The sequence below is a fragment of the Echeneis naucrates genome, chromosome 15 (assembly GCF_900963305.1).
Source record: "Echeneis naucrates chromosome 15, fEcheNa1.1, whole genome shotgun sequence".
Taxonomy (NCBI): domain Eukaryota; kingdom Metazoa; phylum Chordata; class Actinopteri; order Carangiformes; family Echeneidae; genus Echeneis; species Echeneis naucrates.
In genome coordinates this window covers 4,176,064-4,203,775 of record NC_042525.1, presented here as the reverse complement: position 1 = coordinate 4,203,775, position 27,712 = coordinate 4,176,064, and the positions used below count along the sequence as shown (strand labels likewise).

Sequence of the window (27,712 nt, the reverse complement as noted above, 5' to 3'; positions counted from 1 at the left end):
GATAAAACAACCTTTAGTCGTTTAAACTTTACTCTACAGCTAGTTCGGCACTGACGCCATGTTAGCTGCTCGTTCCCAGATTCATGTGTACAGTTTGGAGGCAAAACTACTGAGGGTGTTCCTCTGCAGTTGTGCTAATTACAGTATATTTTGCTAAAAGGTCGTCAGGTCTGTGAAATGAATAGTGAGTATTTTGAACACAACCACTGCTTGTTACGGTCAAGTGTAGTCCCTCGAGAGGTCTAATTTAATAGCCTTTTATTGTTGTTTTCAACGGCCAATGTCTTATTTTGAAGTTACGTGAGAGATGTTGGGCAAGTGAAGTAAAACTCCTTGATCTTATTGGACTGAATGGACGGGGTCAGAGGTCACGATCCTGCCTGAGGGCACAGAGAAGGTCATCTTTGTGATTTGTGGATAAATGCATGATGCCATTGTGCCCTGGGCTGTATCCAGGCAGGACTTCAATCTGTAGCTGCTCAACCTTCACTCCCCTCAGCCCGCCCTCCCTTATCCAGCCTCTGGGATCAGTGGACCTGGGCTGTTGTGACTGGGCCAGTCTGACAGATAGATCATGATGAGAGTCAAGGCTGAAAGCCTGGCTCTGTGACTACGGGGCCAGGCCAGGCCAGGGATGATGCAGGCTTCGGGAAACAGAGAGCACTGTGGACAGCCTTGGCTCCGACCCTGGGCCCCCCCCCCCCCCTCCCATGAGCCCCTCCTGTCCCTTGAAGCACTTCCTGCCTCTGTCATTCTACCAGCAAATCCAATCCCTGATCAAAGGCCAAGGAGAAAAAAGGGGAAGAGAAGAGAGAGGAGACAGAAGTGAAAAGGGCGAGGGAGATTGACGTTCATGTTGAGGGGGGAAAAGGGAGAAAACAACAAGCCACTCTTTATCTGACAGGGGAGGCAGCTGCTCGGGCCGGGGCACCTGTGTGCCTGCTGCCTCCCGGGCTGACGCCAAGCTCCGCCCAAACGCCCACCGCTGCCAGATCCATGAAAAGTTGCCATAGCAACACCCCCAGCCCACAGTCTGAAATAAACAACCTTTCAACCTCATCTGAGGAGGGTAACCTTTAGATGATCTATGGGCAGGTTGAGGTTACATTGGCATCGCCAACATGACTAATTACGCCTCTGCCGTGTCCACATTGTACCTAGTTTATGTGTAAATATCTGTGTGGGGAAAATTAAAATGACAAGTGCTTAGTGTCTGAAGGCAAACAAGGGAACCCACCTGTTCCCGCGCCGTGCCTGCCCGAGGCAACACTGAAATCCTTCAGGACTCAGGCAGCACCTTTTGTTTCAAGGCAATTACCCAGACCAGATTAAAAATCAGCTATCATTGAGCAGATGTCTTGGCTCGCTCTTCCAGTCCTGGGTGGGCGGAGGGCGGGAGAGGGGGCATCTTATTACATCTCACCAGCCAGAGTATGGACAGTGGAACTCCTTCCTTAGGATTGGATATGTCCTCTCTGTTTAGGGTCTACACACGCGCGCACACACACACACACACACACATGCACATGCTCACCGATGTAGGGGGACAAGGCTTGTGGTTCTAAGCAGAAGTGACATCCCATTCATTTGAGCTGGTCAGTCTTATGTCCCCCATCTTATCTTACAAGGCTTAGCGCTGTGAAATGACATTGGCGCGGCTCCAGCAAAGACCAATGCTGAGGCTACACACACACACACACACGCACACACGCACGTGCACCTACAGTGCCACTTGCTTGTCTGTCTGCATGCTTGATACTGTGTTATAGTTAAATGCCGCCATTCAGTATCATTTCACAGCTGTTAATGTTCCGAAGCGGTCACTGTCTGTCACAGCCAAAAATAGCCCTGACAAGGGCTCACTTACCACAGAACTGAACTTGTTGAGGGATATGAGCTGATGGCTTCATTGATTGGTGAACAAGCACACTATCAATCTTAAACTTGAATATAAAACAGGTAGAAAAATATGTAAAATATGCCCTCTGGTTTGTTTCCTCCGCTTGAGTTGTTAGTGGTCAAACGCTGGCAATGATGCAGCAGGATGAGGGGCCAAAATCGTAAAAGCACCGACGGATCAGTTTGTGACGCAATTAAGGGTTGGCAGGATGTGCAAATGTGGACAAAAGAAGTAAAAGGATGCAGGCACAGTTACATTCACATTGTGTGTACAGTATATGAGCATCGACTGCCTGTAGGGAGGTCATGTATCCGCCTCCTGTGCGTGAATAGACTGGGTGTGCACACGAACAGTTGGCGAGGCAGGACACAAAACAAAGCAAGCAGCCACGGATCACATTTTAACAGTATGCTGTGTGTCTGGTCATCACCGGCATCGCACCATATTGAAATTTTGCCACCCTCCACAAAGGCGGCGGTGTCATTTGTCCGGTTTGTCCCTGTCTGTTCCTTTTAAGCTTTTGCTCTTTCATCCCCCCTCATTTAATCTCACCTGTCATGTGGGTTCACAGGGACGAAAGCGGTGGCGGAGAGGCGATGATTGATACCGCCGGGCTGGCAGCTCTTATACAACGTGGACGGGTGAGGGTGCGGCACCAGAAGATGATAGAGGTGGCATATGATAAACGAAAAGGTGATGAAATGAAGCCTTTGAAGGGAAACAGTTTCTCTTCCTTTTATTTTTTTGTGTTCCTGTGGAGGATTTTCTAACGGTATAGAGCGGTTTTTCTCGTTGTGTCCTTTAATTCTAACAAGAGAAAATGCAAAAAGCTGCTCATGGTATAAACACCAAACCCAGCATTACCAGTGTGGGCATCGCCAATAACACTCTTTAACTTTATTCACTCTCACTCTTTGCTTCATCACATCCTCTTGATTGCTGAATAAATCTGTCTGGGCATTGCTTGTGCTCTGCTCTGCGTAGTCCATTAATATTCCAATCATCTTCTATATCAGATAAAGGGGAGAGACAGACTCCTCTTCATCTCTCAAAACACCAGCTGTGCGAAAGCCGTGAGACGCCCACGCATGCACACAGAGCCGTAAACAGAGCGCTGCAGACACATTAATAGATTCATACATGCAGGCAAACTTATATAATTGAGGAGTTTGCAGGCAGCGGCATCAATTTTGCATGGCATTCATCCTGCATGATTTACAACGTGCACAGGCTCTTGTTTCTTTCCTTGGATGAATTCACAAATTTCAACTCGAGGCACCTGCGCATGATTGGAGAGGGGATGGGTGATAAAAACAAAAAAAAAAAAACAACCTAAAATTAGGAGGAAGTGAGGGCAGATATCAACTCCTCAACTCAGATGGGTGTTGATACGCTGCTGGCAACCCCAACAGTCCCCCCTTTCATTTCCCACTCACCAACCCCCCTCACATCTGCCAGCCAAGCCCTCATTTCTCAGAGCGTCTCTGTCACTCATGCTCTCCGCACTTTCCTTCAGCCCCCTCCCCTCAAATTCAAGTAACTGCAGTAAAGCAGTGGTTTTGCCCCGTGCCCCTGGGCTTTTCTGGTCCCCACTCCTCTAAAGCGATTAGTCACTCAGGCATCAAGTGGACGAAGAGTCTGGAAGCTTCTGATAGAGGACCGCTCGCAGCCCGAGCGACAATCTCAAGGACATTATGGCATTGTTGTTTCTGTGTGTTGCAGTTGTTTATGTGGAGGGCTGTGTGAAAGCGTCCAGCTCCTGGGGGTCGCCTCGAGGCGGCCAGCCACGGTAATTACATGCCACTCGTCACGGCGCTTCCTCCCTCTGCCTTGACCATCGCCAGCAAAAAGCTAACAGCTTGCCTGTTATCTTCGTAATGATTCACCCATCAGTTCAAACAGACACTGCGCTCCCCTGTCTCCCCGCACACCAAACGCTCACCCCATGCTCTCGCACGAGTTCACCCGCTGCACAAATCCACGGATGCATCCTCGTACGTGCAGCTCAGTGGCACAAATACTTGCTCCGTTTCCCTCCTAACTTTGGATTTTCTGCACTCCAGTGCCTCATTTAGTCGAATTCAAGATCAGCTCGACGGATCTGAAATGCACACCCATCAGACTGCACCTTAGCACACACAGGGATAAATTGGTAAGGTTGCTGAGCAATACAGTGGGTTACCTCGTTTCCCAGGAAACAACGAAATCCAATTAAAGGAGTCCATGAACCATAGCAACATGTGGTAAACACAGCATGGCACCGCCGCAAGGTTGTTATTCAATCATCATAAGTAAAACAAACAATTACTGCAGAGTGACCCAAATGCAAGAACAAATGAGAATTTATGCATGAGGAAGCGTGGGTTGGGATTGGAAGTGATTCATCCCTCATGCATATCGGCAAGAGACTGCTCGAGCTCCTGATTCAGAAGAATAATGATAATACTGATGAGACAAGCATTGTTGGGAATTTATTATTTTGCTGTCTAAATGTCTTTCATGTTCGGGACAAAGCGTTTCCAGTGGTTTTACATATCAAAGAGGATCCACTGTATTGTTGTTATTAGGATTGATAGAGGTATGTTACCCATGGTTAATTAACTGATGCTAATTGTGTGGATGAATAAATTATAATCAAAAGGGTGACATCTTAGGGATGATAAATTTTTCATGATACCTCATCTATTTCCTTTCTATGATATTATTTCTTTGAATGCTAAGGAGGCCGTAACATTCGGAGGGGGGTGGGGGGGGGTGTTGGTCGTACATAGATGGCAGATGCGGAGTGAAATATAAACACCTTGGGAATTAGCTGATAGGACGTGATACCTCCCTGCCTCATCCTCAGTGTATGACGACTTATACAGGCAGAGGTGTATTCTCATTGCAAGTCATGAGGAGTCCATAGGAATAGTAGGAATCACTGTATTTTTATGGAGGAATCACATTTCCAAACCAGCTCGCTCTCCCAGTTGCCGTGGCAACAGTCTAACAGTGTTAGGGTTAGATGCTTGGAAAAAGTAATCCAGGAAACTGCTTTATTTTCCAATTTGTTTACACTTTATAGAAGTTTAACGACCCTCTGTAATGCAGCTGTAAACCAATATAAGGACATATGATACTGTTGTCTTGACAATAAATTACATGAACATAAGTGCTCTATATTTTTGGGTTTTCTCACAAGGAATCCACATCTGGTTAATAATAATTATATATTTTATTGTTATTTTGAAAGCGCTGAACAACAAATGCGTCGCAGCTTTGCTTGTTTTATTAACTGTTAATATTTTGTTACTATAGAGGTTTATTGTATTGTTCTCATGGTTTAGTTTGATTATATAGACATAGCATGTCTGCACATTGTAGACCAAACACAACAAAAGCTGGGTAAAAAGTGCTGCTGAGCCAATATCCTGAGAAACTGCTGCACACTCGTCGTGTCGTGATGCCCTTTACATATTTTCTCTCTTCGGCTGAAAGCATTGCTCGTGAGTTTGCAGCCAGATGGCCTGTGCACCAGTAGAGCTGACTCACAGTAACTGGTAAAGGAGGCTTTGCTCTTCGCTCCAGGCTGTTAATTGTGCTATTCAGAGCCGTGGTCAGGTGGTTCTCCCCTTTCCCCTGATATTCGCCGTTTAGCCGGATGGCAGTGAGATGATTAAATCTTGTGCTCCAGAAATGTTGCACAGGGTAAAAGATTGGCCCGTTCACAGACGAGCTGATCCTGGGCGTGATTGAGCTGTCCTTGAGATTGGAGCCCAGCCTCTCCCCCTCTTCCTCTCCCCTATCTTGAGACTGGTTGTGGCTGGTAACCATGGCGATAGCTGGTCTCGTTACCTGCTTAGTGGGGGCAGAAGGGGAGCTTGTGACTTCGAAGATTGGGTTACCAGCTGCGGCGGATGGAGGGCGGTCAAGCTTGGGGGGTGGGGACTGCACATAAAGACCATACTGTTCTCTGCACATCCATTCACCACTCGTGCAGCCAGTGAGAGAAACAAGATCAATAGCACGAAGCAGTTGATTAAAGTAACTCAATATTACGCCTTAAGTTTCCAGAGGTGCTTTTAGAGCTGAGAGCAGCCAGATCAGCTCCCCGTCTAGCCCTCCTGTGAGCAGACAGTCATCGCTAAGCTCCACGCACCGTGAATAAACTGCTAAACGCAGGATTGACTTCAGCACTCCCAACGGGAAACCCAGTGACACACATTTACTTTCGCCTCAGTCATAGCTCACATGGAAGAGGAATAACACAGCAGCATTAATTCTCCGCATAAATATGACTAGGTGTCTTTGAATTGGTTCTGTTTCTCTCATCAGACCTTCAAATTTTTCACTCATCTGTTTTTGCAGAGCTGCGGTATGTGCTCGCCCTGACTAGTCTGACTTCAAGGCCCCCTTTGGTCTTTATTTACCCACTGACTTATTATTGAGAGGCTGCTTTACACAGAGAAGTAATTAATTTTTGACTAATGATGTGCCAGTTGCTTGACAACAGCAATTACATCTTAATGAGTGAAAAGCTTAGTGTCAAATGATCGAGATGCAGCTGGATTGGTGCTAAATAGCTTTTAAGCCCTCAGAAAAGCCAATAGTGACAACATGCGCACGCTTAAATACACATTTCATCTTCAAACAGTATCTTGTAGGGTATGATTTATTTGGGGGCACTAAAGTCTACGCTCAGTGATTTCTGCGTTTTTTTTTTTTTTTTGTTTTGTTTTGTTTTGTTTTTTTTAATGATTGAGAGTAACATTGGAAAGCTGCAGACTGAAGGGCAGCAGAAAGAGTAAACTCTTCAAAGACGCAGACATGTCGCTCCAGAACAACCAAGACTCACCTTTTGAATTTTTTTTTTTCTGCGTGGTTTCCTTTCAGCAGAGTGAGTCGATGCTGTACATTCACTCAGTGCCGAGCAGCTGCATAAATGGCCTCAGGTTTCCCCGAGAAACAGGCCAACGCATTCCAGAGACACATTGGTGGGATTTGTTGTTATGATGGAGCGAGGCTGGCAGTGGCCAGATTTGGAAGGGCTGTTGCCATGGAGACCACTCGAAGGGCCAAAAGCAGCTGTAGACAGTCAGCTGATGCCCTTTGGGTAAATCCTTTAAAACACGATTTGCTTACTACTTCCTTTATTTATTTATTTACCTTTCAGCTCAGAGAAAGTTCCTTCACAATACACAGATTGCCTCCACCATTTTGTATCCAGTTAGAGGAAGTAGGTGGAGATCGGCATTGTGACATTATCTGACTTGAACTATCAAGTACCTACAAATGGATGAAAATTAAAAAAAAAATAAAAAATCATCAGATTAACCAGTAAGTGACTCAATGGAGTGAAACAGCAGTTACTTTAGTAAGAAATTAATAGTTTGAGCCACTTCTCAGGCGAAAATTCTTGTTGCTGGTTCCAGCTTGTTGAGTCTTTAGTGCTTTTCTCTGTTTTAAATCATTGTACATTCAATGTACGAACTGTTGGTCAGTCAAAACAACAAATCTGAAATTGTCACTTCTGGCTCTTCACAGACAAAACAATGACTCAATTCTGAAAATAATTAGTTGCAGCCCGACATCACTGTTACTCCCCTCGCCTCTGGAAAAAAGAGGCCTTCTGTTTCCGAGCCCACTTCCTCGCGTTACAAGCCTCGCTAATGTATTCAGCATGTCACCATGTGAGTCACATGTTGCATGTGTTGTACGTGCTGTCCCTGTCAAACAGGCTAATCTCAGTGTGTGTGTGTGTGTCTGATAAATTGGACCCTCGTTTGAAGAGATAAAGCAGCCCAGTACGTCAAAGAGGACAACGTGATCTTTTCTGGTCCGGAAGAGAGTGTGTAACACTATCTGCAGCTTAAATGGAGCGAGACAAAGAGTCAGGGGATCGTCATGTATCAACACTAACTCCCTATACTGCAGGAGACAACAGTGGGTGTGTGACATGGCTCGGTTTCCATTTGCTTTTTTTTTTTTTTTTTTTTTTTTTTTTTTGTGCAAGTCATGAATGATATTCTTACACCATGTCATCTGACCTCCCCCTATTATCAGTGAAGCTCGGGCTACAACCGAGATAGGAGCTATGTTATGCAGCCTCACAACTATTGGGCATGTTATTTCAGGAGCAGTCGACCTCAGCCAGAATATTTCCCAGCATTCACGTCATAGCTGCAGGTGATTATTTTAAACAAAGCAGGGAGACCTTGCTGAGCGTGTTTGAACGTTGGGGAGTTTACTGAGGTAATCCTCATTTGTTTATAGCCGGTGAAGCTCATCACAGGTGAGACATGCGTTGTCTGCCAGTATGACTGTTTACTCTTGAAACACTGTGACAGGCGTGTTTTTGTGTGCAATTTCACCCTTTGTATGTTGTTTTGGTTTGAAATGAAAGTCAGCGTGGTTTGCATGCAACAAATGACTTCACCTCATCAACCAATCCCATAGATGTCCTCATCATATGGTCAAGAAAAGGCACGACATTCGACCCAGGCCGGCAGTGAAAGGTTGAAGCGTTTGTTTGTCCGCGTTTGTGTGCCCGCGATTGCATTTGCACGCTGCAACTGATCCGGCTCACCTTACCTCGCTCCACCAGTAGTCGTGGGAAAGAATGCAGCTCCTCTACTGTACTTGTTTTCCTTTGTGTCAGGTGTGGCCGGGTCATTATCTGGAGTGCTGGCACTGGATCTTCTTGACAGTCAGGGCCTCCCAGGTGTTGCCTCTCCAGATCGTCATGTTGATTCCGTAACAGGGGAAAAGACGCCAAAACAACTTGAAGCTGGAGTGACCTCACTTTGCCTCGGGAGGGAGGGAGGGAGGGGGTTAACAGCGTACAGCTGTGGTTTCGCGTTACATTCATCAGTGCGCTCTTAAGTGATAATTAACGGGAGAGACGATTGAGATGGAGCTGGTCTAGCACGACTGTCAGCAACGCAATATACTAGCATCCTTTTGCTCAAACCTCATTACAAGAAATTACTTTAATGATGTCAATACAGTGCAGCCTACACAAAACAGACTTGTTGCATGAAACTGCTGACATTGAAACTGTCACATCCATCTATTTTCCAGCTGCTTTTCTAAACATGACACACACAATAAACTAACCCCAGTTTGAGGAACTTGACCTGAAAATTCAAACGCGTTACCTGTTTGCACAAACGCTTGTGGAACTTGCTCTTCAGCTCTGTTGTGTACACATCAGCAAAAAGCCCCAGAAGGAAAGATGCTGACCACTTGGCTGAGGCTTGGTAGTTGCCCTGCCACATCTGGGCCCATTTAAAGCAATGTTTCCCAGTCCTTAGCAGCTGCTTTCCATCTCGTGGCATTTTCCTTGTCTACCCCTCAACGCCATCCACCCCCCTCCCCTCTGCCACCGCTATCCCCCTCTTTCTTCACGTCAAACTTGGCAGGCAAGTTTACACTCTGATTTTCAAAGCCGCCCTGTTCTCTGTCAAATGTTGCGTGGCAACATCAAACGCTCTGCCGGACAGAGCCTTCCTGGGATTCCAGCGTGGTGGGCGGATAATTGGAGGCAGGCCTCAGCGGATCTGGCAGATGTGTGATGAGTTTTTACTGGAGCGTTGTTTTTTTTTTTGTGTGTGTATGTGTATGTGTGTGCTTGTGAGTGTGTGGGGGGTGGAGGGGTTGAAAGACGGGTTTTAGAGAGAAAACATAAGGGCTTTCTTTGTTGTTGTTCCCTGCTCCCCCTGTAATGTTGGCCACCAGGCCGTCTTATTGGCCCGATGGCCAAGTGAAGGCTGAGTGTGGCAGTAAACATTGCATACAGACACGATATCTGAAGCCAGCATGTGGAATTTGATGTCTTAGGTCTGACTCACAAAGCCCTTAAGCCTCCAAACATTTCCACATGTCCTGTCCTTTTTCTCTGTTTCACTCTTTTTTGGAAGCTGCCCCCCCCCTTTTTTTTTTCTGTTGGTTTTGCAAGAAACACCCAGATAATTTTCGGGCACTCTTGTCTGCGGGGTTGACCACAAGTTTGGATGAAGGTCACTGCAGTCGCTGTCAAACATATAGTGATTACAAAGACGCTCAGGAATTCACCCCCCTGCCCGCTCTCCCCACTGTAAAAGCAGGAATGCTGGACCTGGATTCTTAGATTTTCCCTTCCATCCATCATTGAGCAAGCACAACAGGGACCCAGACCAGCTCCTCCCAAACCAAGGGTGGGCTTCCACTGAAAGTGCAAGAGGCCAGGGCTCGGTGGAGGGCTGCAGAGAGGGAAGAGAGGATGCGGGGGGGGGGGGGCTTGTTGAGCTCGGGAAATTGTTAGACAGAGAGGGAAATGGACAAAGGGGGGAAAAAAAGACATGCAGACAGAGTTCCAAGAAAAAAAAGAATGAATTGCAGCCCTCCCATGTTTTTGTTCAGTCCCGTGGGCTCATGCAGACAGTATTAAGTTTAATTTTTTTCCTTTTAACACAGGAAGGCAGTGCAGATGTTCCTGAGAGCAGGCCTGCGGTTTCCCTGTTTTCCTTTTGCTAGTCTGTTCCTGGCTCTCCACTGTTGCCAAGGCGCTCCCTTACTCGGTGCTGGCGTTTTTGTTTTTCCTAAGAGTGGGGCTCCAACAGGAGGGTCATCTCCAGGCCAGCTCCAAATGAGAAATAGTTGGCCAGCTGCCCTGGCGGCCGCTCAAATCCGCCCTTTTGAAAAGATTACTGTGTTGCTGCTGCCGCCGCCTCCTGTGGGGCATGCCAGATCTGCTGAGGGGAGAGGAATGTGCAGGAGGGCTGGACGAGTGAAGGAGGGAGAGATGCGGAGAGCGGGGTGGCGAGGGGGGGAGGTGGTGGTACTGGGGGGGCCACATTTCATTCGACCTCTCTCAGAAAGTTTTTCTCATTACTTTTCTTCTCCCTCTCCTCCTCAAATGTTTCAATTTCTGCTGCGCAGAACAGGCTGTGGACTGTTCCCAAATAAAACTTGACAGGGTTTTTCCACCCAGCCAAGAGCTGCGTGACAGAGTCCAGTTCAGCTGCCTCCCTCCCCTGTTTGTCTTTTTGCTGCTTGTTTTTGTTTCTTAGGGACTAGTGATGAATGATCGATTGATAGCGTTAAGGCCCACTGTGGGACAGCCGCAGGCTATCTCCACTAAGCTGCTTTGCCTGATAGGCTGCTGACTGTGGAGACTCCAAAGCCAGAGCAATAAAAGTTGATTTGTGGGGGCATTGTGAGAAGCCCCAGACACTTAAGAGAGGTGTGCATGTCTCCTCTGGCCTGTCACAATCAATACTACCCCACCACCGCTGGGCCTCTCTGTCTCCACCGTGTTTACTCTTAAATAATGCATCACACTCTCACACAAATACCTTCCATTCACACTAGGGATGGAGGCCATTAGCCGTAGCCATGTGGAACAATGAAATACAGCCTCTGCGTCCTCTTTCTCTTTATACCATCAGCCGATAGAGCATTGAGTGCTTCTGCGAGGCATCATTTCAGTGCTGCCTGACCTAATTGAGCAGCCTCAACATCAAATCTTTTCAGTCTCAGATTACACACCCGCCTAGTTTCAACTCGGATTAACCTCTGAAAGGAACTCTATAACAATTAGTAGAACAATGAAGATAAAAGGCCTTGCCTGAGCTAGGTTTGTTTGAACCTGACATATTTTGCCCCTTTTAACAGCATGGCCCAAGGGGACACATGCTTCCATGTTGCATTTATGAAAACAGCCATAAAATGGTATGTTAACAAGCTGCTGAGCGAAAGCAAATGCTTCTCTCACATTATATGTTACTGTTTATGATTTTCGTAGCGATCATGTTCCCTCAGACTTTGATAAATGCTGAGTAATTACATCAGTGCTGCACTATAAGAATGCCGGAGCCTCCCCAGGGATCATTAACTGCTGACGGATTTGGAGTGATGAGGCCTTGGTGGGTGGTCCTTATCTAAGAGTCAGGAAGCAGGACCAGACTCATAAACAACCCACTCAGCTCAGAGGAAGCCCCCGTGTACGGAGACCACACCCTAAGTTGCTGTAAACCTTAGCTTTGCCCAAAATATAAGTGGGGAGGAGGAGGAGCTTAGAGCTTCGTCCAAATCTCCGACCCTCACGGCGCTGCTGGGAGCAGCCGAGGCAGAGAAAACAACAACCCAGCTTGGTTTAATTTGCAAACCTGGACTGTTCCAGTAAACATCATCTCGCATGCAGGCAGAGTGGAAGCTTTGCTATCAGCACGTCTGCTCCACGCTGACACTATAAGAAGAGCAGTGTGTGCTCCTGAGTCACATCATCTGCTTAGCAACACGCACACTGGGGAGAGCAGGACAGAGCAATATGATTGGGAGAGACCAGGACCCTCAGGACACGGAGCGCTAATTGCAAAGCTGTTTTTCTCCTCCTTTTTTTTTTATTTTTTAACAGATGCAATACGCCAGCCACAGAAAGGGGGTTGCATAACAGGATTTTACAGTAGATACCCCTCCTCCTCCTCCATCCATTTTGCCTCCCCACACCCTCCCACTTCCTAGCAACTCCATCTCTTCCTCTCCAACCTCTCATAACAGCTAGAGCTAAGCCAGATGGTTCTGATGCCATTTTGAAGACTACAGACAAAAGAGGGAAATGTTCTGGTATTTTGTTTATATTGCAGCTGGTGTAGGAAGTACATTCTTTTATGTGTATTTGGGACACGGACACACACACACACACACACACACACAAAAACCCAACCTTTGTTGATTGGTTTGGAGGCAGTATTGTTGACCTGACTGGGCTCTTTGGCAGCTATGACAAAGAGCTCAGTGTGGCCAGCCTTTGTGCAGCGGAGCTGGAAGAGCCGTTTCCATATTGGGACAATATGCGCTGTGACCTCTGACCTCTGCTCAGAGCCAGTGGCTAGAGAGCACTCAGAGTCAGTATCCAGAAACACAAAGCATACCAGACTCACAACATCCACAAATAAGAGAAACAGAAAACATGTTGGCACAAGCAGACAAACGCACACATGCACACCAACTGTTACTTTTCATTCGTCAACCCTCCGGGCCAAAAATGACACATGCAAGCGTTTTGCTGTCTGACGGGGGCAGGGCAGACTTGGCTGGGCGAGATGAGAATATTTGCAACACATACACAGACAGACTGGTGATCTCACTCTGTAAGGGAAGGAGAACATGAAATATTTGTTGCCATGGGGGCTAAGAGAGGAAGAAAGTGAGGGGTTGTCGGGGGGTGTCGGGGCTTCGTGGGAGATGGGAGCGGGACATGGACATAGCTGTTGTATGACTTTTTGTTCGGTACAGTTCCTGCATCAGTTCCAGAAAAAACAAAGAGGAATTACGCAACGCTGTTACTCAACCCTAATTTCATGTGAGCACCAAGAAAAAGGACTTTACTGTGTTCCAGGGCGTGTGCACATGTACAATGATTACACAAAATAAAAGGACCTCGGCATTGGCACAAAGCATTTCCTTTGCTCTGTTTGATTCATGTAGACTGCGCCTCTACTGCGCTGTACTTTCACTTTGTGCATGCATGCATGTTCATGTGAGAGAGTAAGTGCATGTACCCTTATCAGAGGAACACTCTCTTATGCATGTCTGAATGACTACATCTGCCACCCACAATAACCTGTAGTGTGATGTCCAGCACGCTGAGCATGTTCTGATGTGTGTGTGTGTGTGTGTGTGTGTGTGTGTGGTTACCGAGCAAGGGCGAGGAGAGGCTGGTCCAGAAATAGAAATGTTTCATCAGAATGGAGAGCCACTTCACAGTAAAGGCTGGATTCATGAACGGCCCAGAGGAACTGTGGCTTGTCTGTTCCATTTGAGCTCCCTTCTTTTGCCCTAATTCATATCTTCATCTCTGCATCTGTATTTAACCCAATGCCATTTTTGACTGCCCTCGCTCTTTTATGCCAGCCTTTTCTCCTGTCAGGTCATGTTTGTTATGAAAGAACTGAACGTTGGGTTCTTTTTTTTTTTTTTTTTTTTAGCCAGGCAAGTGCTGTTACCATCAGAGCTGTGATGATGACGGAGTTACAGTAAGTGAGGCAGCAATCTTCTTGCCACTGAGTGATAGTCAGGAAAGGGGAGCGCAGCCGTGAGTAAACAAGGTGTGGCTCTGGTGAGATGGTTTTCACAGGGAATTCATTTCCTTGGCCAATCACTGTGTGACTCACTGTGTTTTTGAATGCTCGTGTGCGACGCTGACAGCAGCCTCCTCTCGGAGCCTTTCTCTGGCAGGATGCTTCGAAGGAGACTTGTCAGGGCTCAGGGCACAACAGTTGCTGTTTATGTAAGTGGTCAAAAATAGGCAGCACGTTTTGTCGTGTTTAACGTTAGTCATGAGTGCACCAACTCACTCAGTGCAGCACCAAGCCACTTTTAGTTTTGTTTCCTGAATGACAAAGACGCTAGCATCTCTCTGAGGCTAAATGGTTTAGCATGCTTATATTTGATAATCAGCACTACACACGAGGCATCGCTGAGGCCGGCGTGATCACAATCATGAAATATACATACAAGTGAAAGGAAATATAAAACACATCAAGAAACATCCTCTTGATAGCTAATTATCGAAAAGATGCAGAGATATTTCACACAAAACTACGAATACCAGCTTTATAATGCCACATCTGTTAGAAATCCAAGCAAAGACTCAAAACAAATCAGGCCACAGTGTACTGGGGTGAGCCAAGTGCAAACCTGAATACAATTTTTCACAACATGAATGAACAGCAGCTTCTAACTAACCTCTCTGCCTTATTATTGCAGAGCCAACCAGTAAGCGAAGGGGGGGGGGGGGGTGTCTCTGTGGATCTGACATAATGCCCTTTTCAATATATACATGTTTTGAATATGTAAACTGTACTTCGCCTGCAACACTCAACATCTTCCATAATGTGAAAGCCATAAACTGCGAGCACTTGATCACTGGGATGCCCTCGGGCCGACAGGTAAAACGAGCATATGAACATTATAAAAGCAGCGTCTGTGACGCTGTGCATTTGCTGTATACCTCGTTCAGCCCATTTAAGCTGAGATAATAATCTACGTGGGGGGCGCTGCGCTTGTAAATCCACCACTGTCTCCCCTCACAATTTACCAACACAACCTGCTAACCCAGCACGGCTGCTGCCTGAACACTGGATCGATGTATATACAGATCAATAGGCTTATTAGAGCTGCAGTTGAGTGGTGAACAAAGCCGATTAGCTGAGGCTCCACACCGCGTCCCCTCAGGTTGAAGAGGAACACCGAAAAGGTCAGCAGTCACAAGGTCATCACGCCCTATTGGCATTGGTCCTCCATACTGAGGAGTCCGTTTCTCTCTCAACACATATGATTTATAGAATAAGAGGATGGGAAATATTGATCAGTTCTCTCTGTATTTGCCCTGATCCATTCAAGACGCCATTGATTTTTAATCAGTTTTAGCTCCCTTTTGGTACAGCGCTCGTGCAGCTGCTGATGTTTGATGAAACCACTTGTACCCAAAGATTTGCAGTTATATTAAAAGTAGGTGAAAAATAAGTTGTGATCTTGCTTTGTTTCCTAAGTCTCTTGTTTTTGTTTTAGAGCTCAATGAGTGCAATCAGCCTTCATTCGTGACTATTTCTGGAGAGACCTGAGGCGAAGCAGTGAGGTGCTATTGGATGGCGTGTCCATGAAGAAAGTAATGTTCCTCAGTCAAAAGAGAAGACATGAGTGGAGTCACAGCTCGGCTCATTTTTGTTACCTTTGTACGAAAGAACATGTCTGAGAATCTGACTGCCCAAGAGACACGCGGGACTTTGTGAGTTCTGCCTCTATAGGTGGTAGAAGACTGCATACATGGAGGGAGTGAAAGAGATGTATTCATGCCTTCGGGGTAATTTCATGATGATGGGAACCAGGAGCCTTACAAATCTTTTCAATCAGCAAACGGGCTTTCTGTGACTAACGTGGTCACTTACTGGTGTGTGCGTTGGATCGCTTAACAGCTTATTTGTTTATATTCAAGTGTACTTATGATAAGACTGAGTTGGGTAGAAGAAATAAATGCTAAATAAACTGTTAGCGATGTGGTTAATGTTTGAAAAAAGACAAGCTAAACAATGTGGGTTCCGTGTGAAAACAGAGATGACTGTTTGATGACTGTTAATTGGAAAAGTAAATTTCCAGAGACCTTTGCATCTGTGACTACTGCCCTCAGACTGAAAATGAATGAGCTGCTCTTTCCTCTTTTCCACAGAGATAGGACTTGTGTTTTGATCCCCACCGCCTTGTGAATGGATGCATCTCTGCACAATATTCCCTATCCTGAAACCCAGCACTAATGGGGGAGGGTTAGAACTGTCCTGCTCAACTCTGACCCCGCACACAAAGGCCAGCTTTGACTGGGCGGCTTGTAATGTGTTGGAGGAGGGAGTGGAGCGGAGGCCAGGGGAATATCTGATGACTAAGAGGCTGTGAACGCCACTGTACATGACTGCGTGATTAATGAATGCAGCATCATCACAGAATGGCCTTCACCCAACTCTCTGAGATCACCACCTCCACTCCCCACTCTGTGCTCCAGCGTGGAGCAGACCAGATTAAGCTGAATAAGGAAATGTATGCTTTAACATGTGGATTATTCCCTTTCAGTGAAGCACACTTGCATGTTATCTGTGTAGTTTTTAAATCAGCGTGAGCTGCTTTAGTCAGTGGATATCGATCTGGGGCCTTATATCTTGTGTGCTGGCTCAGGGTTTATTTGCAGCTGCTGTTACTGGAAATGGATCCCTGGAGCGAACTGGATTCAGCTGATCCAATTAAACACTGTGAATAATTGATCTGACAGTGAAACTGAGCCCTGTCACATGGGAGCTGTGACATCATCGTTTAAGGGTTGAGGCCCTTACTCCTGTGCAGCTGGACTGCCCCGGGTTGTTTGCTCCACAATCATACCACTGTATCTGATTACCGCCTGTGAAGGACACAAGGCAGACCATGAGGACAGACGGGGAGGTTACACTGGCATTATCACGCTCAGCAAGACTGTACAAAGACAACAGAGTCACTGATAGTCAGGGCCCGGAAACTCACAAGATTGTCACATGTTGTCGTCTGCAAATGTGAACCTGCTAAACTGAGAGTAATTCCGTTTCAAGCTGGAGTTACTTTAGTTTGTTTTGGTTTTTTTCTTCTTCTTCTTCTTTTTTTTTTTTTTGAGTTACTCCTTGTTTAAGCAATCCTTGTTTATCTCTGATTTAGGGGCCGTGCAGGCTGGGCTGCATTGCGTGCTACAAGAGCCATTCCCAAACAAGACCTCCATGTGAACCAGATGGACTCTGCGTGGGTCGATTATCTTCCTGGCCATGAAATAAGGTGCAAATAGGAGCCATCTTTGACCCTGGCCTTGGAGGAAGCTTAGATTGTAATATCTAATGAAACCCCTCCAGAGAGGTCTGCTCCTGCCTCTCGCCACCTTTTCATGTAGATCTGCAGCACAAATGAAAAAAGGAGGTTGTTGAACATCCAACATCTTGTCTGAATTAGATTCGAACCCTTTGGGCTGGGATGGGGGGAGGTTCACACTCCACAGCTCCCCTCAGTTTCTCACGGAGGGAGGAAAAGGGTGTGGGGTCCCGTTTGTAGCTGACTCTCAAACATTTTGCTTGTTTGGCACTTCTGATTTGGTCATAATGAACACATGTCTGATGAAATCACCCTGAGTTTTTCTCTGAATGTGGCCAAACAGTCACTGTGCATCACTGTGTAATGTCCAGGTTTGTTAAGCCTTAATGTTGTTTTGGGAAGTCTGCAGACTCATGAGTTGAGCCTGGTGTAAGACAAAGACATGACTAATTTGTCCACAGCAGGTGTTTGGTGTTATTGTTCGCCTTATTCCTTTGGCCGAAAAAGAAGGAAAGTACAAACAATATTTTACGACTTGGATCATGCAAAGAGACTGACTATCGTCTGGGCCCCCAGCACAGATTCCCAGAGTACAGAGAGCATGTCTGCATGAATACTCATATATCTTGGGTGAAGTATTTTTTCATAATATGCTTGTTCACTCCACTGTTTTGGATGAAATAGATGAAAGTATTGCTACAGTGCTCGTGTCTGTGGTGAACATGTGAAACAAAGATTGCTAACATGATAGCCACAGCGAACTGCCATTTTTGTTTCACTTTCATCATGCCGTTGAACTTAATTTTCTTCTTATACTAACCGTTTCCGCCTGATCTACTTATGTAACAAGCGTTTATATTTATATGTCCACTTAAACAGAGTTGTGGTTGAGTTTTTTTTTTTTGTGTGACTATTTCCTGTTGCCATTTTGTATGTAGCATGGACATAGCGAGGTAGCTTACAGGATCAGCAAGAAGATGGTAGCAAGAGTTCTCCGTAGCTCTGACGGGTCGGGATACAACAATGGGTTTCCTCCCACCTTCCAAAGACATCATGTTTAAATTGCCCGTAGGTCTGAGTGTGAGTGTGAGTGGTTGTTGGTCTCTGTCTGTCTCTGTGTGTTGGCCCTGTGATGGACTGGCGGCCTGTCCAGAGTGACCCCGCCCTCACCCAGAGTGAGCTGGGATTGGCTCCAGCACCCCTCGCGACCTAGAAACAGACAAGCAGTAGAAGATGAATGGATAAATGAATTCACAATAACAACCTTGAATAGAAGCTAATCGACAGCAGTGGTTTGCTGTCAAACTCTTCCTGTGCTGTCACCTCTCCTGTTTAACTAATTTACCACAAGAGCAGATAAACTTGACTCAAGTATCTTTCATTTTTCCTCTGTGGGGAAGGTTGGAAAAAGCAAATATGCACATGCCAACGAATGTCTCCACAAACTGAGTCAGAGGAACTTCACGCGGCCAACGAGGGGACCCTGTCAGTTAATTAGACGAGGGTGGTGACGGCTCCATCCATCACCTTACATTTTCTTTCACCCTCAGACCAAGTCCAGTTGGAGCGTTTCCCTCATCTGTCAAACCAGGAGAACAGGTCCAACTGCAAAGCCCACCGTTGAGTGGAGACCTGGAATGAAATCTTTTGAGCAACACACTGACATGAGATCGACCTCCCAGGAAAAGGTCATGAGGAGTTTCCATGGCAACAGGGAACACCACCGGTATGTTAAAAAGCTTGTCAGGAGGGGATGTCAGGGAGGGGGGTGCGTCTAAACCGAATCAATGGCTGCGGAATTTCAGTGGGTGGGTGCGGACGCGTGTTGAATATTAAAATATTCTTCCTAAATGAAGTCGGAGTTGCTGTGCCTTTTATTCATTACACCACTCTGATGTTCCATAACCATTAACATCTGTTAAAGCTCAATACGCACCACGACACATCCAGCTCTCTGGACAAGGAGGGTATTTTTAGACATGTACTCATTAGTGCTGAGAGATCATTTGTAATGAAGGACGGGAGGGGAGAAGGAGGCCAATAACATAGTGAAAGATGGTATCCACATTCAAATACCTGAGGAGCGAGCGGGTTTAACTGGTGGTAAAAAGAGCGAAGGTGAGATGTGAGGGGCAGGCCAATCAAGGATTTTGAGGAGAGCGATGCAGTAAAATAGTCAGGGCAAGGTCAAGGAAATTATACAGCACATTAAGCACTATCTCAATGCTTCTCACTCGACTTCCAGAACATAGACAACATATGTAACCTCTAACTAATTACACATGCTAATAAAACTGCTATGTACCCTGGACCTGGATCAGACCTATTGTTCTCGCAGGGATCAACATTTCTCCAGTAATTCAGCCATAATTCAAATGAGCTCGTCATTTCTATTACTTAGAGCGACTATCATTCAGAATCACGCGTTGTATCGATTAATGGACTCTGCTCGCTGAAAGCCATTCAGTTATTTCTCTTTGAAATGACATATATCCTGCAGTCAACATGTACCATATTTCCTGTTTTGGTCATACAATGGAGGTATTGAATTGTGCGAGTATTATCTGTTTTTCTATAATGGGATTCTGACTTAATTCACTGCAGCAGGGAAAGTGCCATGCAATCCGTCTCCCTCTCTAGGTAGAGGTTAGATTGGATAAGAATATAGTGCCATTGTTTTACAAAGTGAGGACATAAACACAGATTGGTGTGGTAGACATGGGATTTAGCCTGATACAACAGTGCCCCCTAGAGGAGACATTTTACACATCCATCATGTCTACACTTGAAGCAAACGTGGGCAAGTCCAGGTGTTTTTCACAGACTGAATATTATTCAGAGTACAATGTTTGTGTAATTAATATTAACAGGATGCATTTAATTGAAAATTCGTCTAATTACCAGAAGCTGTGTTAAATGATAGAAGTGAAATATAGCCGAGCCAATGAAAAAAAGCCCCCCCAAAAAAAGAAAAAAGAAGCCATTCAATCCAAATATGCTTCTGCGTGCCCTGGTCTTGTCCCACCAGGCAGGAGCTGTCACTGGCAAAACAGAAAAGCACAATGGAGTGATGGAGGGACTCATTTGCCAGAGCGGCCTTTGCTGCCACACAATTAGCAGCAGAACACCGGGCCCACCAAATATCCAAGTGCCACTCCACAGGGACGCCAACTTGGTCTGTGGCTCCAAACGGGGGTGGCCAATTTGGCCGGTAACTTCACCCGAGTGTGAGCCCAGTCATTGTCCTCACAGGCAGCCAGCAGATGGGAGAGAAACATGGCCAGATGCTATGAAGGACAGTCGCTGATGGAGTAATAACAACATAATATCAGTGTTAATATTCATTCATGACTGAAGATGATAACATCTGATGACATGCAGCTCCATTACTGGTAGCATGTGGTGCTCCCTGTCAGCTGCGTTTTTCCTTTGACCTGTACACATGATACATCCGTATACATTTTATATTGCTCAATTCATATTATATGATAATGTAACATTTTATTACAAAATCAAAAGGATGAACCTTTTTAGCCTTATTAAGACCAACAAACAAGTATCGCTCTCTTAGTCTATTGACTTGAATTTAATAATTTCATAATTTGGAAAGAAATTGTATTCGTCTCCACGCTGAGTTAGCTGAAGTAGGTTCATTTAGATTGATTTTCGGATGGAGCTAAATGATAAGCCAGGCTTTTTTCCCTGTCTCGGGTCTTTAGGCTAACTAGATGCTGGCTCTAGATACATATTTGTTGTTCATTTTTGAGAGCAGTAAACATCTTCCAAAAAATGTCCATTAAAAAAAATCCCCCCAAAACATTGCTCGGACTCTTTGGTGCATTTGTTGCATCAGTACAAAAGATGCATTTGTTTGAATTGAATAAATCAATTAGAGATTGTGTTATGTACAGTGATGTCATGGTGAGTTTAAAAGCAGTACAGACACACTGCTCCTTGGAATGCTATAAATAAATGGATGTGATGTCAGTGATCAATACGCCAACATCTCCCAGCCTGGAGGTAATGTGCGGCTCAGGAAAGCCTCTTAGTAACGGCATCATCTGTAATGTTTTCTGGAGAGTGACACGTCTGTAATGACAGAGTGGAGACTGCACTCACTGGGAAAAAGATTTGATATTGCTTACAGACCGACTGTGACTCAGACCTCAGGGTGTTGATTTCTGGGAAAGCGACTCAGGAGGCTGGAAGTATGAAGACAGATGGCCACATGATGCGCCGATTCCCCTATGATGCTTCACACACAACATGAAATCCATTTATGAGATGGCTCTGTGAGCCTAATGCTGCTAATTTGGGTCTGAAGAAGAACACAAGAGCTGAGTGCCAGCAACTGGGACTTTAAACCATCCCTAAAAGGATTTTTGAGAGCCCAGATGTGCTGTTTGTTGAATTTTATTCAGCTGTGGTTATTCCTGCCGGCCTTTTAAAAGGACATCTCATCAGGTTATTTACAGTATACAGGGTTTGGTTTTTTTGTTTTTTTTTTATAAAACAGAAACTTTTGGCGTGATTGCACAATGTCAGTCATTTTGCATGATGCTTTAAAATGGAAATACTCCAATCAACCATAAAATTTTACTTCAGTAGCAGTACCTTTACTTATACTTTCTCCTCCACTGTATTTCACTTTCAATTTACTTGCAGGTATGGATTAAAAAAAAAAAGGAATAAATGATGATACATAAGATTTATCCAACATAAATTAGGAGGTCACAAGCTACCCTGCAAACCTCTCTTTACTAGCTTCCACCTTTGAGTAATGCACCCAGTAATTCGTCAGTAATCGCAGTTTTAGTAAGTAACCCGTTATATTTAACTGGAAAACAAAATGTGTCGTGCACAACTGCCTGCCTGGTAATTGTTGACACAATGAACTCTGGCTCACAAAGGATTCACTGACTTTGACTGATATTGATTTTGTAACCAGACAGAATAGGCTTCTTTCCAATAAGAATCAATGCTGGACTCCTGTTGATGGTTCTGTGTTTTTCCAACCTCTCTCCCTGTCCTGAATTCATTAGATTGTGCTTTTAATCCTGTTTGCAACTCCTATTAGATAAATTACTAAAGTTAGCATGCTAATATGCTCAATTAAGATAAATCTTCGTGAAAGATCAAGAAAGAAACTCTTGTGCTCCAGTTTATAGTAACAGTACGACATAAAAATTTTACAAGTGTTCCCAAAAATGCCTAAATGAAAGTATAAACATAAATTAGTATACTTTGCACATGATGCTAATTGCACATGAAGATATTAAATTGAATGTTTTAGGTAAATACAGGAATACATGCCAGCAGCAACTATCCCAAAAATGGCTAAGGTTAGCATGCTAATGTACGGAATTAAAGATGACTGCATTGCAGACATTGCTCTTTGGTGTAATCATGCTAACATTGTTCTTGTAAGCATTTCGGCATACTCATGGTAACATTTGGCTTTAGTGTAGTCAATCAGGGTGGCTAGCACCTGCCAAAAACAATCGGCCATAATATCTGAGAAATGTCCACAAGGTTCAAAGGTTCAGCTGAACACGTAAAAGGGCAATTTTCATGGCAAAAAAAAAAAAAAGTAGTGAATAGCTGACTGATTGAAGTCAACGATGAAATGCTTAGAACGTCCATTTTAGAAAGGTGTTCTTAGTAATTTTGTGTTTTCACAAGATTTCAAAAGACAGAAAAATGAGAATTAGACAGTCTGAATTCATCTTTGGAACATACAGCCTGAGGTGACCTTTCACTTAGATGCAACCAAGCTCGCTTGGGCAGAAAAGAGGTTTAACGGCTCTCAAACGCAAGACAGGTGGGCTGATTGCAGAGAAGGAGGCAGAGTGTGTCTGCTTTTAGAGGCTGTGTTGGCTCGAGTGAAGCCAAACTGGACACAAATCATCTGGAGCACCATCCAGAGGGGTGGGCGTGAGGGTGGGTGGGAAGGCAGAGCAGATAAAACGAATCCTAAAAAGCTCCTGGCAGCTGAATAAAACAGCCCCAAAGGCTGTCTGTCACGCCATGGTGTTCAAGCACTGGCCTCCTCTCTCTGTTTTTGGCTTTGTTCGTGTCCTGGTTTCACGGCGCTTTCATCTCCCACCCTATCCTCTCCCGTAGGTGCCTGTGTAATTGCTACAGACACAGAGAGGAAGTGGCAAACATTGCAAAAGTAATTAATTCCTGTCAATACACTCTTTCTTTCATTTGGTGGTTTGATGTGCTTCCCTTTTTCTCTCATTTCTCTGCAGCCATGCTGGAAAAAAAAAAAAAAAAAAAAAGAGAGGCTGCTTTTGGCTCAGTTAATCACTGCCATCGTACTGCATGAATTTATCACTTAAATTATGCAATGAAGTCACCTTGCTTGATCCTGCTGAATATTCTAATTTCAGGATTATGAACTTTTCACCTCTCTCATGGCTGCAGTCTGCAGGCAGATGCCTCCTGCTGAATCCAAAATAGGAAAAGTGAAAAAGAGGAGTTTTTCTTTCAGAGAATCACTTGTTGCCGAGTAGATACTGCACTTATGATGTATTTGTGGCTTGTGAGGAGATTTGATGACTCGGTGGTTGCAGTAAGTACACAAAGTAACCATCATCGCAGAACTCTGAAGTGTGCAGGTTTTTAGATCTGTTTAGGGAAATCCTTTTTTCTCTCTTTCTTCTTTGTGTTGCCTCCAGAGAGATCCATGCCGGCACCATGATTGCATCACACCACGTCTTTCCTGTGGGCATGAAATCAGCACAGCAGCTGGGCTGTCAGAAGGTGTCATTTTTGCAAAGGAAATCAGGGGAACAACTGGCTGCAGAAGCTTTCAGAGGATCCTCCTGAAAGACCGCCCCCCCCCCCCTCCTCTTGTGCCACAATGAACTGCTGAACTCCAGATGGGGCTGACTCTTTGACTTATTAAAGATTTAGCAGGTGGGTCTGCTGCCATGTCCTTGACCTTCAAAGCTGCGAGGTGTGGCTGCGACCACACGAGGACGGTGAACATTTGGGGATTCGAAGGGACAGGGAGCTGACAAACAACTTTGCTGGCTGTCAGCTGAGAGAGAATCCAATATCATTTGTAGTAAATTACCAGCCCACACAAAGTGACACAAGGCAGCGTAAGTCAAGTTGTTCTGACAGCTACTTCAGCCGCCACAAAGACCACACATCTGCCAGGAACAGTACACACACACAAATGTGCTCACATGTACGAGTAAATAGAAACCAAAACACAAACCAAAACAGAACGATCAATTCTATATCAACACCAGCAGGAATCTCTTGATGTAAGAAAATAACAAGGTTACGTTGGAGAAAATGAACAAATGTCTTGAGACACTGTGGATTTCTTTACAGAATAAACATCATTTAAGTTATTGATGTGATGTTATCATATTTTGGCCTGAGCATGGTGAAGATTTGTGTATTTTTATTTTTGTGATGCAAAAGTTTCATTTTATATTTTTGATCAAAGATTCTCTTGGTCTGACCGGCTTCAATGCAAAATACAAGATAAATTGAAAATGTATTCGAGTAAACATGCGGCTTTACCATAGAGGGAAATTTGTTTACATCAGTTCGACTTGACGAGACAAACCAGGAGTGTCGGGAGAAAAGTCTACGCAGCAGAGATAAACAACAGCAGCTAAATAAAAGATCTAGTGATGTGAAAATATTATCTCTTCAGCCTGACAAGTCTACTCTCCGGAGGCTGACTAAATGTAAGTAAAAAAGAATAATGTAATATTTAAACAAACATTCAGCTGATGTAGAGCAAAGTTTACAGTGTGTGCTGTTGTCTCTGATGTGCAGCGGACACAATCTGGAGGAATCCGAGGTGAAATGAGTCTCTGCATCGAGGGAACAAGCGCCCCGGGGGAGGACCTGATCTTCTCTGCAGACTGCAGCTGAATCAGGTAGATCACGTTGGACACATCTCAGACAGCTGCACAGTTAAAGTGACGTTCCTCCCGTAATGATTTTGTCACTGCTCATTTATTTACAAGACGTAACATTAAAATGGTCACTCCCCTTTATTTAGCTATTTCCAAAGCCCCATGTTTGTTGCTTCATGACCTTTCACTGCAGTGTTATCAGAATACACTGAAACCTGTAAATGCCTGTGATTGATATTTATAAGAAAATACTTTTTGTTTGATTTATTAACTCGGTTATTTAATGCTAATAATTTTTGCTCATCCGTTTATCCGCATGATAGCCTGGCCTGATCTGAAGGATGTCGTACATGTCAAATACCGTCACTCAGCCTTCTCCTCAAAATATAGATTCAAAAAATCAACATGGAAGCAGTCAAATTAAACGCTGGAAGCTTCAAAGCAGCACTTAACGACCATTGTGTGAGGTCACAGTGGGATAACTTCTCAGGAAATTTTGACAAGATACCAGATAAAAAAAAATTTCCGTATTTGAATTTGTGTTACACGATTAGGCGGCCTGGAAATGAGAAATGTCTGGTAATGGTCAGTAAAAACAGCGCTGTCTGTGTTGCTCAGGCAGAGAGGACAGTGGCAGGATGTGGTTCTGGAGACAGTGGAAAGTCCAGACTAAAAGCCGAGCGGGGCCTGAAGCGAGGCAAAGCATGCAGTCATGCCCCAGTTAACTGAAGTTCACAGGAGGTTAAATGGACCACAGCTTTACAACAGAAACTTCTGGAATCTATGCAGAGCCGGGGAAAACGCTCTCTGACAATTCATGTGTATCACTGTTAAGGTGATTTTGATGCCTGCGGGTGGGAGATGGGAGTCAAGAGCCAAGAACTTTACTTTACACCGCACAGCTGCAGTGACATGTTATTCACCCTGCAGGACCGTGCAAACTACATGGGAAAATCAAAACCCAAATAAAAGTGAAATGGAAACATGTAATAGGAAAAATAAGTACAATCAATAAGTGATAGAAAAGTGGGAAATGTGTGAAAGCAACACACATTGATGCAGACATTGAGATGAACGTGCGCCGTACTTGTGGCTGACTTTTAGCAGCAGCTTGAACAGTTTGTTCCTGAGGTGACTGGAGTCCCCGGTCCAGACACCGCCTGGTGTAGATGTCCTGAAGGGCACAGAGTGCAGTTTTGTCTCTGCAGTGTGGCTGATTCCTAAAAGCACACACAGCAGAACAAACTCGCCGCTTCTGCGCACACACAGTGCAATCGTTCGCTCCCACCCGTGGGACATTTGGGAGACACTCCACCGCTGTGCCCCTGACTGGCGAGTCCATTTTACCCTCGGCTACACGGTGCAGGCCACCGACTAAAGCACTGCCTCAGTGCCCAAACTGCTCTCAGAGGAAGTGACCTCAATACATCCAATAACCCTGCTCGCACAAGCACGACAGCTGTGGAAGATTGGAAACACTCCCAGGTTTCTTATCTTAGTTGCTGCTAAAATGAGAGAGTACATTGTTTTGGTGGTGTAAATGTCAAGGGAAGAATGATTCAGAGTTTCCTCATGCAGTTCCTATCTGGGTGCCATCCGCAAATAAGAAAAAAAAAAAAAAGAAGAAAAAAGGTTTGTAATTATTGAGGAAGTGAAAAACACTTAATCACAAAGACTGAATGACACAAATATGACAAAACTTGGCACACTTTGTCTGAAATAGCACAAAGATGAATCCCATGAATGCCATCGAAGTTAGTCGTCTCGCTACTTGTAATGAGATAAAGATCAACCAGTTTATTCAATCTACATGAAGTCGAGTCACGGCCTGAGTTCATCTTAAGTAAGCAGCAGGTCAGGGCTTTTTGCAGTTATAGTTAAGTTACCACCTTGAGCCACAGAAACTGATTTGTGCTGATTAGCGCGGTGCGTATGTGACTGCGTGTGCGCCGCTGCCAGGTGATTGTGTGGGATCCAGCATTTGGCACTTGTTACTGCTGTTTTCCACAGAGATGCTAATCGTTCAGCATGCGCCCGAGGCGTGATTAAATGTCACATGGCTCCCTCGGTTTTGGCCCTCTCACTGAGAATAAACCCTCCTCACCCACTGGCTGAGGAGGCCTCAAGTCTGCAGCCACAGCAGAGCCACAGCTCCCCCTCCAGGCCACGGTGGGAAGGACCACGACAGCCAGGCCGGTGAGCAGACTGCTGTTTTTAAACCATTATGTGTGATCACTATATTTTTGTGCATTTTGTTTCATTTGATTTCAGTGTTTAGCCATAGTTCTTGGGTTAAGTTTAATCTTCACTTTGAAATGTACTAATTCATTATTTTAAGCACTTTGAGTTAGAATTAGAAAATTGGTCTATACAAAAAGATTATTATCCTAAAACACAATACTGTGTGTTTTTCGTAAATATTGTGTGTTCCGTTCTCTCATAATGCCGCATTCACCAAAACACAAGTAATTTTGGAAAACAGGAAGTTGTGTCATGCCTGTAAAGGAAAATAAAATCAAAAGTGCCCTTGTGGTGTACTCAACTGTAAAATACGTAGGAAACTTGATCAGTTGAATATAATTTG

At 44.9% G+C, this 27,712-nt stretch overlaps 1 long non-coding RNA gene across 1 annotated transcript in view; it reads left to right on the top strand.

The window, feature by feature from the left end:
* The window catches only part of LOC115055317 (uncharacterized), a 42,170-nt gene extending 17,603 nt beyond the window's left edge, over nt 1-24,567 (top strand). Inside the window, exon 3 of the long non-coding RNA XR_003841676.1 lies at nt 23,923-24,567. This is a non-coding gene — a long non-coding RNA (uncharacterized LOC115055317). The remainder of the gene's footprint in view (nt 1-23,922) is intronic.
* The last annotated feature ends 3,145 nt before the right edge of the window (nt 24,568-27,712 follow it).